The 16289-nt window shown below is 38.4% G+C and overlaps 1 pseudogene; it reads left to right on the forward strand.

The window, feature by feature from the left end:
* Nucleotides 1–2949: 2949 nt before the first annotated feature.
* Nucleotides 2950–16075, forward strand: LOC109451154 (annexin A1 pseudogene; annotated as a pseudogene).
* Nucleotides 16076–16289: the final 214 nt, after the last annotated feature.

The raw sequence follows: 16289 nt of genomic DNA on the forward strand, positions 1-16289 counted from the left end.
GTTATTTGAAAACCAAAATGTGTTTTGTTTTGTTTTGTTTTAATATGCTTCTAAGTTTTTGCAGTGTGAAGTAAGGAAATGTTTGTGTATACATTCATGTATGTGTGTGTCTACATACATATATATTAATATAAATAGTACAGGTGAGTATATATATGCACATATAAGTAAGTATATGTGTATATATACACATGTTTGTATCACCCAAAAAAAAATCCGTATGTTGAAACCTAACGTCCAAAGTGATGATATTAGGAGTTCCACAGGTCATGAGGGTGTTACCCTCCTGAATGAGATTAGTGTTTTTATAAAAGAGACTCCACAGAGCTCCCTAGTCCCTTCCGCTGTGTGAGATTACAGTGAGAAAAGAACTGTCTATGAGGAAATGGTCCTCACCAGACACTAAATCTGCTGGTGCCTTGATCTTGGACTTCCCAGCCTCCAGAACTATCAGAAGTAAATTTCTGTTGTTTTCAGGCCACCTGGTCTATAGTATTTTGTTATAGCAGCCTACCGGACTAAAACAGCTCATAGGTGTTTATACAGGTAGAGAAATATTCCCACTGGTATCTCCAACTGAAACAGCGAACATCAGTGTTTTCCCAGCCTTCCCCCACTCCATATTTGTATCACTCCTATCCAACTGTGAGAAATCTGGCTGCCAGCATAATCAACATATATACATATTTGCTCAGTTCTACCATACACAGAAAGTAATTTCATAATTGCTAAAGCCATACATTGTATTGACTGACAATAGCCAAAATACTACATTCAAAATTATTTGAATTAGCTCTTTGTCACCATTCAGTGTGGTTATATTACTCATTTAAAGTTAGGTTTATCTACTTCTGTTTGTATTCCATTTTGGGTTTCTCCTCCTACACCTTTGTTGATTTAACGTTTTTGAGAGTGGACAAACATTAACATAATGCCAAAAGTCAAAACTACACAAGAGAATAAACTCAGAGAAATGTCACTCATTTTCCTACACTTTCTAGCCTGTTCCCATTTGCCTCCTGTAGGTAACCAATTTAAGTTTCTAATTTATCCTTTTTTGTGGTGTATATTTTCTTATCACCATTGTTTCTTACACAAATGGCAACACACTATATATACACTTGTGCCCTTGCTTTTTTCCATAGGAAATTACTTCATTTTGGTTTGTGAAGCTATTTTTTCTTCTTTCTTACAGTTGCATAGTTCCTCTTAATATGAATGTTCCATTGTTTATTCAATAAAAATTTCCTATATTTGGGGATTTAGGTTACTTTCAATATTTTGCAATTATTAATAATGCCACAATAAGTAACATTGTGGATATATATTTTCACATTGTTGAGACACAGCTTCAGAGAAAATTCCTTGCAGTGGGATTCCTGGATCGAAATGTAAACATATATGTAGTCTGTTTAGGTATTGCCAAATTCCCTTCTCTAAAGGTGTGCCATTTTACAATTTCACAAGCAACATATGAGTGCTTATTTTTCCCTGCCTCACTAACAAAGTATGTTGTCAAGCTTTTAAATTTTTGCCATTAATTGGCATTTATTATAAGTGAAACTGAATACTTTTTCATATATTTAATGACCACTTTTATATTTTTGGTGAATTTTCCTTTATGTCTTCTGCTCATTTTTCTATCAAGTTTTTGTTATCATCCGTCTGTAACATACGAGGCAAAAGACTCAAGGAAGAGAAGTAACCCAGTGGCATACATGTAGGAAGTGCTGGAACTAAAATTCAATATTGACTATGGTCAATATTGAGCAAGTAAATTTTTGTTGTTGTTTTGGATCTTTAGGCTTAATTCTCCAAATTTTCTGCCACGGGGAACATATATTGCTTTGATAATTAATAGAGAAAATGAAGTAAAGTTTAAAAAAAAAAAAAAGAATGAAAGAAAGTAGGAAAAAAAATCAGCTGCTCCTTAAGTCACAACAACTTTCAACAGTCTGCCAGTATAATCTGTACCTCAAAGGTGGGAGCAGCCAAGTGTGCAGGCTGCCAGCTGCCAGGGGCTGCAGGAGTTTGCTGTATTTGTTTTTATTTTAAATGAAAAAGTAAAATCAGAGGGAGAAATAAGAAGAAAATATTAATAAGATGACATTTGAGAAGACTGAGACTGCATATTGAAACCAAGGAGCAAATCGGGAACATAGGCGCACCCTCTAAAATCAGTGGCTTGAGATTTGTAAGCAAAATAAGAAGGGAGGAGGAGAGAAAACTCAGCAATAAGACATAAATCTCAGGACTGTTTTAGGCTCTCAGACGTGACTAGGGTGAAGTTTTCAGCACAGAAAAGAATGTAGAAGTAATGCAACTGGTCTGCTACCTTGGAGAACTGAACAAGGGCAAAGTCTCAGGAGGCGAGCTATGAAGTAGTTTTTCTGTTAAGCCGTGGTTCTCAACTCTGACTGCAGATTAAATGTTTCTCACTGGAGAAACATTTAAGGCAAGTGGATGTCTGTGCCCCATTTTTGGAAAATAAAATCAGAATCTCAGGGATAGGATGCTGGAATCTTATTAAGAATCGCAAGTGTAGCCAATGAACACAAGGGACCTTCTTGGATGTTTTCAGACTTTCTTTCAAGGATAAGAGAAAGAGGTCAGCTCTGTATTTTAATTTATTTTAATAAATTAATTTAGTTTAATTAATCCATACATACAAAGAAATTATATTACCATCATCTTCATCATCATCACCACTACCATCATCATCACCTTCATCATAGAGCCCATTCAGTGAATACCCTACTGTACCCCAGATCCTATGCCAGGTACTTTATACTCCTCCATATCCTAAACTTCACAGCAACTATTCAGGGTAGGTATTATTATTTTTATTTAAAAGCTATATCCCAGAGTGTGAAATGATCAAAGAAGACTCTCTCTCTCTGTTTAGCTCTTTGGAAGAAGGTAGGGAAAAAAAAAGAAACTTGTTTAAAAATGGCAATGGTATCAGAATTCCTCAAGCAGGCCTGGTTTATTGAAAATGAATAGGAATACTTAAAACTGTTAAAGGAGTCAAAGGTGGTCCTGGGTCAACAGTGAGCCCCTATCCTAGCTTCAACCCTCCTCAGATGTTGCTGCCTTGCATAAAGCAATGACAGTTAAAAGTGTGGATGAAGCAACCATCATTGACATTCCAACTAAGAGAAACAATGCATAGCGTCAACAGATCAAAACAGCATTATCTCCAGGAAAAAGGCCAGCTCCTGGATGAAGCTCTGAAGAAATCCCTTACAGGACACCTCAAGGAAGTAGCTTTGGCTCTATTGAAAACTCCTGCCCAGTTGGAGGCTGACGAACTTCATACTGCCACGAAGGGCCTTGGAACTGAAGAAAACACTCTGAATGAAATTTTGGCATCGAGAACTAACAGAGAAATTAGAGTCTATAGAGAAGAACTGAAGTGATATCTGGCTAAAGACATCACCTCAGACACATCTGGAGATTACCGGAAGGCTTTGCTCTCTCGTGTTAAGGGTGACCCATCTGAGGATCGTGGCATAGATGAGGACTTGGCTGACTCAGATGACAGGGAAAAGGAGAAAAGGGACAGATGTGAGTGTGTTCAATACCGTTCTTACCACCAGAAGCTATCCCCATCTTCGCAAAGTGTTTCAGAAGTATGCCAAGTAGAGTCAGCGTGAACAAAGTTTGGAGCAGGAGATGAAAGGTGATGTCAATTTTCACAATGATCGTGAAGTGTGCCACAAATAAACCGATGTTCTTTGCTGAGAAGCTTCATCGGGTCGTGAAGGTGATGGAATGCGTCATAAGACATTGATCAGAATTATGGTTTCCTGTTCTGAAATCAACATAAAAGATAACAAAGCATGCTTTCAGAAGTTGTATGGTATCTCCATCTGCCAAGCCATCATGGAACCAAAGGAGATTATGAAAAATCCTTGTGGCTCTCTGTAGAGGATGGTAAACATTCCTTTGATGATCTCAAGCTTTTTGATCAGAAGATTTTTTTAATCATATCTTTTCATTCCATATTATAGACTTAAATAGGAAAGTTTCTTTCGCAGGATTAGTCTAGTTAACTGCTCTCTGAAAACTATAGCCTATGAATCATTTTTATATCACAACTCTGTATAATAGAGTTAAGCTTTTTAAAAATATATTTACCCCAACTATTAAAACCCATAAACAGGTTGGACTAGTAACATTACATGAGAAAGATGTTTATGTAACAGAAAATAAAATGATTTTACAGGGAAAAAAAGATATACTCAAGTCTGGTCTTGGCATATTTTCCATCCCACTCAATTTTGTGATTGTCTACATTTTTCACATTTATCAGCATCACCAATTACACTTACTCTATAATACAGCAATTCCACTCCTAGATATACACCCAAGAGAATTGAATGCCTGTGCCTAAAAAAAGATTTGTACAAGAATATTCACAGTAACCATGGCAACTCTATTCATAATAGCCCAAAGTAGAAACAACACAAATGTCCATTAGCAGAAGAAAGGATAAACAAATTTGGGATAACCACACAGAGCAATACTACAGAGCAATTAAAAAGAACAAACTTCCAAACTGATATACACAACAATATGGATGAATTTCAAAACATTTCATTGAACAAAAGAAGTTAGACATAAAAGAGCAATACTGTATGATTCCATTTATATGAATGTTGAAAGACAAAATTAATCAATACCGCTAAATCAGAATAGTGGTTATACTTGGCAGGGAGGGGCATAAATATGGTCATGTATGTGTATCCATATGTAATAATTTACTGATTTATACATTTGAGATGTGTGCAATTTACTGTATGTAAAAGAGACCTCCATCAAACACAGTAATGTTAAAACAAATAAAAAGAAGCTTACCCAAGGCCACAAAGCTAGTGGTTGAGCCAAAAACAGAACTTAGGCTGGTTTGAGACAAAGCCTATACATAGTGCATATTTTCCTCTTAAATATGTATTACTTATCCCCATTCAAGCATCAGTTACTCAACATAACTGAAAACAGCCCAAATGCTTAACCTTAGGAGAATGATTAAGTAAAATACGGTAGCCCACATACTTAAATATAATTCAGCCACTAAATGATGATTATGAGGATAGTAAGGCAATGAAAACAAATGGTTATAATATAGTGTATGTGAAATAAACCAGAATATTGAAATGTACTTATATAAATAATTATGTAAGAATTAGAAATGCAAATATACAAGGATTAGATGGGAGCATTAAAAACTCCAAACTTGTTACAACTGAGAGACTGTGGGTGATTTTTTAATTAAATTTCCATATTGTTACAATACTGTCTTGACAATGAATTATAAAGGACACAATAAATATGAAATCTTTAAAATCACTATATGTTATATGCCCAATGAAATGAAACTAACAGTTTCTACCTAGAATAGACACCACCCTATTATAACATCCAGAACTATGCTTGAGGATGAACGCAACTGTTAAATGTCTCTTGATACTTCAGTGACTGAAGTTTCTTGGATGGGACCAATTTTAGAGTCAACTACCTCTAATATGAGAGCTAACAATGACATAATATGTAATTATATGAAATTAAAAAGTAAAAACTAGGAAATAAGAAACAAATATTTTAAAGGGGCCACTCAAAAAAACATTAAACATATGAATGACTTTTTTTATAAGCAATACCCATACGCATCATAATTTATTGCTTGTAATTGTGGACTGTTAGAAGACAAGGTCAATTCTAATTTGTTTTGTTCACACGCAATTGTTTTGTTTATATTTTAGTCAAAAGAAGTACAATATATCTGTATTATTTTTTATTTTTATTTTATTTTATTAGTTTCAGGTGCACAAGACATATATCTGTATTATTGATTTAAAACAATGATGTACACTTTTGGTTAAATATGGCAGATTGAACACATATACAGAGGGTAACAAAAAATGTATAAATTTTTAAGAAAGAAAAAAACTATTAAAATTGTAATACTTAATATATACTGATAACAAAAGATGAATGCAAGTTATGTGTATACATATTTTTGGTACCCCCAGTATTTTTCTCTGCTTCTTTCCCAAATCATACAAAAATGTCAATAAAAGAATAAAATGATACAGTTCCACTCAGTCAAACAAAATACCTATAGCAAGATAACAGCAAATACCTAGGAATAAACTTAACAAAGGATGTGAAGGACCTATACACTGAAAACTATAAGACATTTTTAAAATAAATTGAAGACATAAGGAAATGGAAAGACATTCCGTGTTCATGGACTGGAAGAATCAACATAGTTAAAATGGCCCTATTACCCAAAGCAATATACAGACTTAATGCAATCCCCATCAAAATCCCAATGGCATTTTTTTAAAGAAATAGAAAAAAAAAATCATCAGATTTGTATGGAATCACAAAAGATCCTGAATAGCCAAAGCAATCCTAAGAAAAGAGAACAAAGCTGGAGGTAACACACTTGCTGATTTCAATCTGTATTACAAAGCAACAATAATCAAAACAGCATGGTATTGGCAGAAAAACAGACACACAGACTAATGGAACAGAATTGAAAACCCAGAAATAAATCCACCTAAATATGGACAGATAATTTTCAACAAAGGAGCCAAAAACATGCAGTGGAGAAAATAAATCCTCTTCAATAAATGGTGCTGGGAAAATTGGAGACCCACATGCAAAAGAATGAAACTAGACTGTTACCTGTCACCATATACCAAAATTAACTCACAACAGATCAAAGACTTAAACATAAGACCTAAAACAATGAACTGCATAGAAGAAAGCATGCGTACTAAACTTATGGACCTTGGGTTCAAAGAGGATTTTATGAATTTGACCTCAAAGGCAAGGGAAGTAAAAGCTAAAATAAATGAATGGGACTATATGAAACTAAAAGTCTTCCGCACAGCAAAAGAAACGATCAACAAAACAAAGAGGCAACCAACCAAATGGGAGAAGATATTTGCAAACAATGCCTCCGATAAGGGCTAATATCCAAAATATATAAGGAACAGATACAACTCAACAACAAAAAGACAAACAATCCAATTAAAAAATGGGCAGAAGATGAGAACAGAAATTTCTCCCAACAATATATACAAATGGCCAACAGATGTATGAAAAAATGCTCAGCCTCACTAGCTATTAGGGAAATGCAAATCAAAACCACAATGAGATATCACCTCACCCCAGTCAGAATGGCTATCATCAACAAGACAAATGATAACAAGTGTTGGAGAGGCTGTAGAGAAAAAGGAACCCTCATACACTGTTGGTGGGAATGCAGACTGGTGCAGCCACTATGGAAGGCAGAGTGGGGGGTTCCTCAAAAAATTAAGAATAGAATTACCATATAACCCAGCAATCCTTCTCCTGGGTATCTACCCAAAAATCTGAAAATGTTTATCCGTAAAGATGTATGTGCTCTGATGTTCATTGCAGCTTTATTTACGGTGACCAAAACATGGAAACAACCAAAGTGTCCTTCGATAGATGATTATATAAAGAAGATGTGCTATATACACAATGGAATACTACTCTTCCAGTAATTAAGAAAAAACGAAATACTGCCATTTGCAACAACATGGATGGATATTGAAATTATTACGCTAAGTGAAAAAAGTCACTTAAAATGGTAGAAGAAAGTAAAAGGGGATCAAATATATGGTGATGGAAGGAAAACTGACCGGGTGGTGAACACACAATGTGATATATAGATGATGTATTACAGAATTGCACACTTGAAACCTATATAATGTTACTAACCATTGTCATCCCAATAAATTTAATTTTTTAAAAATGTATAAAGGCAGATGAGACTATCAACTGATGAGTGGATAAACAAAATGCAACAGAATATTATTCAGTCATCAAAATAAATGAATAGAGGTATTATAGATGGGATAGTAACGCAGCTTCCAAAACTGCTCAATAAACTAAGAGATCACTAGCTTACTGATCATTGTAACAATTATTTTTCACTTACGGAGTTAGCCCTAGCAAGCTTTATCTACATGTTTAATGATTTTTACTAGAACACATGCTAAAATAAAAGTAGGACAGAGTACATATTTTTCCTGCTATACAAGTTAAATTATCCTTCTTGTAGTTAAGTTAGTAACAATTGCCTATTTCAACAAAGAAAGAGGAGCAAAAATAATCTGCTCAATTAGAGCCAGTTCTATACACAAGCAAACTGAAAGAATCACTAGTGGAATTTATGAAATACATAGTCCTTGAGTCACAGACTTTAAAATTTCTTTCTAATGGAGACAGCAACAAAAACTCTATTAAGCATGTAGCCAAGGATTGTAATTTGACCTCTATATACCATAAACTCGAGTCAGTGTGTATTTACACAGAAGGGAATTACAGACAGTATCAAAGACCTTTTAGCCATGATGATGGATATGATCTTGGCTCACAGTCTTTTTCATGACATACAGGGTTTCATAGCATCTAAGAGCTTGTACTCTTTTAATTGTTTTGTCATTCAGTGACAAAAAGTATCATCTATTTAAAAAAAAAAGCTAAGGTTCAACAACTGAACGCCTGAATGAGATATCAAAACTCCCATCCCATACAGTTTCATATCATAATCGGAGTTTGGGGGCACTCAGAACTTTGATGGACTCTGGATGGATATGTTTCATTCCAAAACAAAGCCTGTGAACAAACTGAGTTAGAAACCATATGGAAAATAAAATGTAGACTTGCCAGAAACCCCCACTTCTTCACTCAATATATATTTATGTATGTATATAGCATGTCCATGTTCTTCCAGAAAGAACTTAATGTACCCTGACATTTCTCCATCAGTACAAAGCAAGTAGTTCTAAGTTCTTTTCACAACATGCAAATATTTATTGTATCCCCAACCAAGGGAAACGTGATAATAATATCTCAATCTTGTTGACATTTACTACCTTGGAAAAAACATGTTTTGTCTTTCTAAATACTAAAGAAAAGCAAAGAATGGAAAAATTTGGAGAAGTGGGGAGTGTTGGAGATGCTGGTTATCATAGTGAGAAGAGACATCTGAGAAGAAATTGAGAAATTAATAAGAACCATGGTTAGATGGCTACAAGACCCCTCCAAGTTTAATGTGTAGGGTCCATTTCCAAATAAAATATACTTTAGATTCTATACATGTAGATTCTATACATGATTCTATTCTATACATAACTGTATTATGCAGGAGGAGGAGGAGGAGGAAGAGGAGAAGGAGGAGAAAGAGAAGAAGGAGAAGGTTTAAAGAAAACAGTCCCTGGGAATTAGTAAAAATTCCTGGGAGATCTTCAGACCTCCAAAGGCTGTGGAAGTGGTGCTGTCCAAGTTTGTATCTTTAAGGAGTAAAGGAGAGCCAGCTAATTCTGGTTATAGGTAGAATATAGAAAAACTACACTAAGGTGTGTACATATATATGATACACTGAGGAAAACAGGAAGAATCATGGAAGGGTGGAGAGATCTAGAGGCCATGAGCTGGTGGTGAGATACGCTGGGCTGGATGGTGAGAGAGGGGGCGGGTGTTCACAGTCCTATTTTTGTCCCCGCATCTGCATGCTGGAGGACCTTTGTGACTGTTGCACAACCCTGTGAAGGGGACCTGGAACCTTACACTGGAGCATGCATTCTCTGTGCCCCGTTTCCTGAGATAGCAGTGCACGTCAGATGATGGAGATCGTTGGCTGGTTTCTTCTGCCTTTTAGTGAGTCCTGGCAGTTTGGAATGGAAAAGATAAATATAATTATCTGGGCTCCTCCAATTCTTTGTCCCATGGTTACTTCTAGCCCCAGGAGGGAAATAAGAACCAATAGTTTGATAAAGTTTGCCTGAGCTTCCTGCCTATTAAAACCTCATGACCTTCGCCAGAATTTAAAACATCTTCTTCAGATAGATTATAAAGCAAACCATGTGTCCTATTTCATATTCAATCACAACTCACATGGGCCTTTCACAGTTGCTAAATCATAGTATTTTGGAAACTTCCGACTGGAAACAGTTATTTGGACAAGTTGCCTGGGGTCAGGATAGGGTGCTCACCCCCTATATCGTCTAGCTACTTGCTCCAGTTTCTTTTAAATGTCTCAGGGGATGTGATTCTTTTTTTTAATCCTCCACTTTAAGATATATCATGCCATCTATTAGAACCCATTGCCAGGGGATTCTCTGTAATGCTGCTGACTCCTCTTAATATTCTAATATTTCTCATTATGAGGATCTCTGCCACTCTCAGAAATGGCGATTCCCTACCAGAAAAGAAGAAGAAAACTGTAAATAATGCAGTGGGAGATTTTGCAAAGAACAGAAATTGGGAGCCAAAATATGTTTGCGAATAAATGTGTTGGGTTTCATCTTTGTTCTCCAGACACCTGACATTGATCCCCTCCTGATTCAGCACTTCTCACCTTCCCATTCTGTATTAAATTGTTCTGTTTATTCCTATGTCTCCCATCCAAATAGGAGTACTCAGCAAATATGGTATATATTACATGTGTACTGATGTGCCTGGTGAAGAGAAACTTGAATTTCTGTGCTATGGCAAGGAAATGAGTTTGGGTTTTACTGGGTGATGTTTGGCTTCTCGAGATGGAAAGGATAACTCCTGTTGGAATAAAATGCTTTTTGTCAGGACCAGGCACCGGGATAGTCCATTAGTTACCCAAACATTCAACAAAGAGCTGCGCATTGTTCTGGCTGGGAAGATGTCAACAGCTATCTGGACTGTCCCAAACCTTGAGCGCTGACTCTTCAGTCAGATGGACCAGGATTCTCTCCTCAAATTGCTGATACTCCAGCCTTGCCTTGTGCTTCAGTGGGACAACAGAAGCCAATGCACAAGGCTTCCAACATCCTTTCACCACCAAATCCCCAGCCTGTCTGTGGCTGTGACTACCCTTTGTCAATTCCTTCCTGTTAATTATCAAAGATCGCTTTGCACTGTGGGACGGGATCCCATCCCTTCTCTCCCTCTCAGGAACTTCATTGTACTGCTCCCCATCCATAGAATCATTCCCGCCAGTATCCTACAGGCTCCAGTATCACCCAATTCAAGACACGCACAAAACAAAGCCCCCTTGACTTCACAGTCCCCTAAGCATGCAATCTCATCAGCTCGTCTCCTCAGCCGAGACTCTCAGAAAGGTTGCCTGCAAACCTTGACTGCACTTCACCTCCCGTGCATTCCTCAGCCCTCTCCAAATCACCAAAAAGTCACCAAAATCATCCATCCTATCAAATCCAATGAACAATTTTCTTCTTAAAAAAAAAAAAACCAACCACTCTCTTCTTCCTGAAATACTCCTTCACTCTGTTGCCGTCTTCTGTTTTCCCTCCTACCTCTCTGATTCAACCTCACTTTCTGCTGGCCCTACCTCCTCCACCCAAACTCTAATTATTAGGGTGGCTCAGGCTCATTCTTATGCACCCTTCTCTTCTTGTACTATACCCTGTGCATAGGTGATTCCATCCAGTCTTGTGGCTTTGAAGTAATATGTTGATGACTCTTAAATTTCTATCTTCAATCTGGATCCTCTGGGTTCCAGAATCCTTTGTAACTGTCCATTTAACATTTCCACTAGTATCTCTGAGATATCTGCAACTGAACATCTACAAAGCAGAACTCTTAATTCTCCAATTCTTCTCAACACTCACCCAACCAAGTCATTCCCCAGCCTTTTCTGAATGAATGCTCCCCAACCTTCCCAGTGTCTGAAGCCTGAAACCTGAGTCATGCTTGACACCTTTCTTTCCTAACTCCCCATATCTAACTCAACACTACAGTATGTTGATTTGATATCCAAAACGTATTTAAAATCTGTCAAATTTTATATAGCCTGTAAATGGTCTCCCTGCATTCATTTCTGTCTCCTCCAATCCATTTTCCAAACATCAGCCAAACTAATCTTCTTTTAAAAATATGACTATGCTAATCCCTGTTTCCCATTGTATTCTATATAGAATATGAATTCCTTAACATGGCCAAAAGACCTTCATGGTGTGGTCCCATCTAGCTCTCCACCTTCCCCATCACTCCCTGTGCTCCAGCTCCATTGGGTAAGTTGGAATCCTGTGGACTGACTGCCCTTGCCATCTGGTATGCCTCCATGCACTGCATAGCAGGAAAGCTAAGAACTACATTTCCCAGGTCCCCCTTGCAGCTACCAGCACGTGATTTAATTGTGATAATCACAAGTGCTTGTGGGAGACTTCACTTAGGGCCTCAGTTAAGTAGGGGAGAGGCAGAGGATGAGGCATCCATTTTGCTGGTGCAGACTGGGCCAGACTCAGTGTGGTTCTGCAGTCATTGGCTCCCAGATTTTGTGGTTCCCTGCAGCAGCAGCGGTTTCCCTCATCAAGAAGAAACAATGTGGTTCGGAGAGCAGAAGGTTGTCTCTGGAAGCTCCGCCTACACCTCTGAGCCTGAGAGCTTCCTTTCCAGCTCCTTCAGTGATTTTGTAAACCACTAAGTACCTGATAAATCGCTTCTTCCTTAAACTAGCTAAGATGGTATCTGTTGTCTGCAACTGAACCCTAACAGAGGACTCACCAACTTTTAGTTATTTAGCTGAATAAAGACTATAATTTGGAATGTTTTTTTGTCATCCTGCCTGAATTTGAACCCCTATTCCAGCACTTACATATTATGTGACCTTGGATAAGTTACTTAATCTCTCTAGTCTCAGTGCTCTCTCATTTGTAGAATAAGAATAAAAATAGCATCTACCCAGGAGGGTGTTTGAGGATAAAATGACATAATAGTGGTAAAGCAATTGGTATAGTAGTCTGCACGTAAGAGTCCAGTAAGTCTTTACTTTTATAATTACTATAATGAAGTATTATTATTATTCCCTTACTCTGGGCCTTACAATTTGCTCTTTCCTATGCCTAGAATGTTCTTCTGCCTGCTCTGCACCCAATTAACTCCTACTCAGCCTTCAAGTTTCAGCGTATAAATCACTTACTCGAAAGTTACTTCCTGGCCCAATTTAATTATGCCTACCCTCTTGGTTTTCTCTCATAATGGTATTTTTCCCTCGTAGAGCACTCATCAAAAGTTTCAATTTCAAATATGTGTGTGTGTGTGTGTATGTGTGTGTGTAATTTATGCATTTAATCCTAATTTCCCCCATAGAGCTATGAGTTCAATAAAGGCAGAAGTGGTGACTGCATCTACCCATTATATAACGAGCACCCAGCATTTTGATGGACACACAAATGAGCTCAGCAGATGTTTCTCAAATAAATGACCCAGTGATCTGGTGGCAAATGTAACAAAAATTGCTGAACATGTGAAGAGCTATGTCACCAACAAGTTCTACTATAGAGAACCCAGGCCTGCTTTGCCATAAAACAGTCCAAACTGAGTTTGGAAAATTATCTGTAAGTTTTCTTTATAATACTAAGTTACATACTGATAGCACTCTACCATGTTCCAAGCCCTTTTAGATATATTAATTCTTTCATTCCTTACAATAATTCAACAATCTTTTTATCCCATCTTCAGAACAAATCTGCAACATGCCCATCACAGACAGGAAGTTGCAAATTTCATGAGTCACTGACTGGTAAACATGAGTTCCAACCCTGGCTTTGCCATTTTGTGGTGGTGTGGGTAAGTTACTCAGTCTCTCTGAGATGGTTTCCTCACCTGTGACAAGGTAACTGTACATGTGTTGCAGGGAAGATGACATGTGTATCTGAAATGTGCCCTGGGTAAATAGCAGATCATTCAGATATTATCATCATCACCATCATCATCATCTCACTCAGTTTTACTTAGCAAGATGGTGAATCCGGCTACCCTATAAGACATCTGGATTCTCGACCAGAGATGCCTTAGAAGTGCATAGTTAAGCAAAGCTGCACCACGAATTTCATCCTCCATTTTATTAAGAGTGGAATGTAACATCCCACATGTCAGGTACGGACACACGAATTTAGCTTCCATGTCGGCTTGCTCCATCTCTGCAACCAGATTGTAACTCTGTCACCACTTTTCAGCCTAACTGTTTGTTTCCTTGTACTTGCCCCCAAAGAAAGGAGAGTCTGTAAGATGGATCCTTTCAGGGACTTTGCTAAATCTTTGTGTTTGCACCTTATGCCTCCCTGTTTGGTCCCAGAAAGATGGCTGGTCAGCCAAAAACGAGTAAGATTCCTCACGAAAGGAACAACTCAAGCCAGGAGCAGTCGAGTGGGGACGAACAGGGGAACCCACAGGGTTCATAGATGTGGGCACAGCCCCCCACCTTCCTCAGGCTAAGGAAAGCCTCAGCCTCTGTGGCTGCATTCCTTCCCACAACCTACAAGGGAAGTGATTCAATGAGGTGCTCTCCATCTATTCATATGAATATAGGTTTTGTCCCTTGGGGAAGTTGAGACTTACGGTCCAGCTGCCTGCAGGCAAGGGTGATTGGCTTGAATCAGTTTCCTATTATGGTGTATAGGATTCACAGATCTTGATATTGACAAGCTTTATCTCCTTTGCTTCCCCACCTAACTAATAAAAACTATGCTAGGCCCGATTAGGCACCACAGCCACAGCCCAGACCTTGAGGCTGCTGGTCCCTTGGCCCCGCTTGCACTCTATTCATGGCTACTGTCTTTTCCTAACCCTGTGCCGCCCTCCTCGCTCCCCACAACCCTCGTTATGCTGGATGCGACATAACTCCTGATTGCAGAGACGAGAGCCTCCTTTTTCTAGAGTGCTTTGGGCATAGGTTTTATTTATCAATGGATTAGTAACAAGCAAAAAGAAAAAGCTAGGGGCGGGAAGTACAAAGGGCTTCAAGAAACCAGCCAATTTCAGAAAAAATTATGTAAGACAGATAATTCAAATCAGAGCCAAAGTCTCCTGGCTCCATACTTAGAACTTTTTTAAAGCGTAGGCCAGAAAAACCAAACAGTCCTGCGTCCTGTTTCTGGAAGGAAATCAACTCTCTATTGAGGAGACTGTTAGGCTGAATGCCACAAACAACAGGCATGGGTTTCTGCTGTTGTTCAGGCTGACCTAGTTAGGCCATCATGGAGCAGGTACGAACCCTGTCACAAGGAACTCAGTGAGGTGAGGAGGACAGATGGCAATAATTAAGAGGCCGGGTGACAAGGGTGAGTCCTGAGGTTTATGTTTTCAGCATCCCCTAGATGCTATCTGGTATAACCACAAGTAAATTGCATATAACCAAATGCTTTTCAAAAGGGATTATAAGGGTTCCCAGTTCCTTCCTCAGGGTTATGACTTTAACATCTTGAATATCCATATTAATAAGGATCCCTGGTTTTAATCCTAAGAGATTGACCAATCATTTCCTGTTTACAGCTCATCTGTGCACAATGGCTGGGATTCAGAGCTCTGGCTCTCCCACAACTGCGAGTTCCATGTCATGACAGACCCTCTCGTTGAGGTCCCCAGCTATTGTGTTTCCACACTGACAAGTGAAAATTTCTTCCTCATAGTAGAAGGGCTGCTCAGATATGGTGGAAGCACTAAAAAGCGAATCTGTGGCCAAACTGTAAGTGACAAGAAATGAAGCTTATTAGTAAATCAATCTCTGCAGTACTGCTTCAGAACTTCATGTCTTAGTCATAGAAATAACAGCTGCTATGCTGGGAAAACAGCTAATATGTCTTGAAATAATATAGCCAATATTTGAAACTTCCCTTTTGCCAAGCACAGTGCTATATTTTGGAGAAATTAACTCCTTAATCTTTATCACAGCTCGATGAAGTAGGTATTATAATTATCCCCATTTCACAGGTGGAAAAGAGAAGCCTTTTCTGAGGTCACACAGCTAGCTAGCAACAGAAGCGATACTAAAACTCAGATCAACCCGATCTGAAATCTATCCTTAATGTAGCTCTATACACAATCCTTTCATTCCCAGAGGCCAACTATCACGAAAGACAGCTCTAAAGGGATTACAGTCCTCTCGCCCTTTCATCCTTCAGGTACCAACTCAGAAGTCCCCTCCCCCAGAAGCCTCCTGGATCCCGCATTTGCTTTAGACTCCCTCATGTATGCCTACAGCACTCAGTATTTCATCACAGCACTCCTTGTATCATCGGATCTCTCCCACTAGACCAGGAGCTCGCAGAGGGTAGGGGCCAGGTCTGCTTTGTGCACAGTTAGAACGCCAGTGGGTAACAGTGTCTTGAGTCACAAACAGGCACCCAAGAGATATTTGTGGGATGCATGGATTCATGAGCAAAGGTGGCACTCCATGATGGTTCTTTTTATAATGTGAAAATAGAGGATCTCCCTGCTTGTCCCCAGAACTTCCTTTGTCCCGGGAA

The sequence above is a fragment of the Rhinolophus sinicus genome, chromosome 16, assembly GCF_057876585.1.
Source record: "Rhinolophus sinicus isolate RSI-liver-muscle chromosome 16, RSI-T2T, whole genome shotgun sequence".
NCBI classification, from domain to species: Eukaryota; Metazoa; Chordata; class Mammalia; order Chiroptera; family Rhinolophidae; genus Rhinolophus; species Rhinolophus sinicus.